Raw genomic sequence first — 2,500 nt, forward strand, 5'->3', positions numbered from 1 at the left:
GTCACTTCGGTGGTGTTCAGTGGTGCCTGTTCTGATTCAACGTACTTAGGACACCGCCTACTAAGCCCCCTACTAACGACAATAATGGCTTAGTCGCGTCCTCTAGTTGTTATTAGCTGTGATGCTTTTTTTTGTCATACATTCATTCTTTTTTTCTCTCTCTCTCTCTCTCTTAAATTTTTTTTCAACCCTTTCCATTCATTAAAACGTGCTATATAACTTTAACATAAACCAGACATTGTTTCCTATATTGTATTATTGCGTGAAACTAATACATGCCAAGCTAACTTGAGAACTGTGATCGATGAACCAGGGAAATAAGCTGTAGTTTATGTGATGAGGTGTGTCTTGTTCTTCTTCTTCTGCCTCCTCCCCCTCTTGTTCTTCTTTTGTTGCTGTTGTTGTTGTTGCTGTTGTTGTTGTTGTTGATGTAGCTGCGGCTGTCCTTGTTTTGTTGTTTTTGTTGCTGCTGTTGTTGTTGTTGTTGTTGTAGCTGTTGCTGCTGCTGTAGTTGTTGTTATTGTTGTTGTTGCTGCTATTTTTGTTGTTGTTGTTGTAGCTGTTGCTGTTGTTGTACTTCTGCTGCTACTGCTGCTGCTGTTGTTGTTGTAGAAGTTGCTGCTGCTGCTGCTGTTGTTGTTGTTGTTGTTATTGTTGTTCTGCTGCTGCTACTGCTGCTGCTGTTGTTGTTGTTGTAGCTGTTGCTGCTGCTGTAGTTGTTGTTATTGTTGTTGTTGCTGCTATTTTTGTTGTTGTTGTTGTTGTAGCTGTTGCTGTTGTTGTTGTTGTTGTTGTTGTACTTCTGCTGCTACTGCTGCTGCTGTTGTTGTTGTAGAAGTTGCTGCTGCTGCTGCTGTTGTTGTTGTTGTTGTTATTGTTGTTGTTGCTGCTGCTATTTTTAGATGTTGTTGTTGTAGATGTTGCTGTTGTTGTTGTAGCTTCTGCTGCTGCTGCTGCTGTTGTAGTTGTTATTGTAGCTGCTGTTCTTGTTTTGTTATTGTTGTTGCTGCTGTTGCTGTTGTTCAGTGTTGTAGCTGCTACTGATATTGTTGTTATTGTTGTTGCTGTAGCTGTTGCTGTTGTTGTTGTTGTGTTGTTGATGTTATTGTTGCTGTTGCTGTTGCTGCTGCTGTTGTTGTTGTTGTAGCTGCTACTGCTATTGTTGTTATAGTTGTTGTAGCTGTTGCTGTTGTTGTTATTGTTGTTGTTGTTGATGTAGCTGTTGCTATTGTTGTTGTTGTAGCTGCTGCTGTTGTTGTTATTGTTGTTGTTGTTGTAGCTGCTGCTGTTGTTGTTATTGTTGTTGTTGTTGTAGCTGCTGCTGTTGTTATTGTTGTTGTTGTTGTAGCTGTTGTTGTTGTTGTTGTAGCTGTTGCTGTTACTGTTATTGTTGTTGTTATTGTTGTTGTTGTTGCTGCTGCTGCTGCTGTTGTTGTTGTTATTGTTGTTGTTGTTATAGCTGTTGTTGTTGTTGCTGCTGTTTTTGCTGTTCCTGCTGTTCTTGTTTTATTGTTGTTGTTATAGCTGTTGTTGTTGTTGTTGTTGTAGCAGCTGCTGTTCTTGTTTTATTGTTGTTGTTATTGCTGTTGATGTTGTTGTAGCTGCTACTGCTGTTGTTGTTGTTGTTCTTGTTGTAGCTGTTGTTGTTGTTGCTGCTGTTTTTGCTGTTCCTGCTGTTCTTGTTTTATTGTTGTTGTTATAGCTGTTGATGTTGTTGTTGTTGTAGCAGCTGCTGTTCTTGTTTTATTGTTGTTGTTATTGCTGTTGATGTTGTTGTAGCTGCTACTGCTGTTGTTGTTGTTGTTCTTGTTGTAGCTGTTGCTGCTGCTGTTGTTGTTGTTATTGTTGTTGTTGCTGCTGCTATTTTTAGATGTTGTTGTTGTAGCTGTTGCTGTTGCTGCTGTTGTTGTTGTTGTTGTTATTGTTGTTGTTAGCTGCTGATGTTCTTGTTTTGTTGTTGTTGTTGTTGCTGCTGCTGTTGTTGTAGCTGCTACTGCTATTGTTGTTATTGTTGTTGTAGCTGTTGCTGTTGTTGTTATTGTTGTTGTTGTTGATGTAGCGGTTGATGTTGCTATTGTTGTTGTTGTTGTAGCTGCTGCTGTTGTTATTGTTGTTGTTGTTGTAACTGTTGCTGTTGCTGTTGTTGTTCTTGTTGTAGCTGTTGCTGCTGTTGTTGTTGTTGTTGTTGTTGTTGTTATTATTGTTGTTGTTGCTGCTGCTGCTGTTGTTGTTGTTGCTGTTGTTGTTGTTGTTGTAGCTGTTGTTGTTGTTGCTGTTGTTGTTGTTGTTGTAGCTGTTGTTGTTGTTGTAGCTTTTGCTGCTGCTGCTGCTGTTGTTATTATTGTAGATGCTGTTCTTGTTTTGTTATTGTTGTTGTTGCTGTTGCTGCTGCTGTTGTTATTATTGTTGTTGTTGTTGTTGTTGTAGCTGCTGTTGTTGTTATTGTTGTTGTTGTTGTAGGTGTTGCTGTTGCTGTTGTTGTTGTAGCTGCTGTTGTTGT

The sequence above is a fragment of the Babylonia areolata genome, chromosome 23, assembly GCF_041734735.1.
Source record: "Babylonia areolata isolate BAREFJ2019XMU chromosome 23, ASM4173473v1, whole genome shotgun sequence".
Taxonomy (NCBI): domain Eukaryota; kingdom Metazoa; phylum Mollusca; class Gastropoda; order Neogastropoda; family Buccinidae; genus Babylonia; species Babylonia areolata.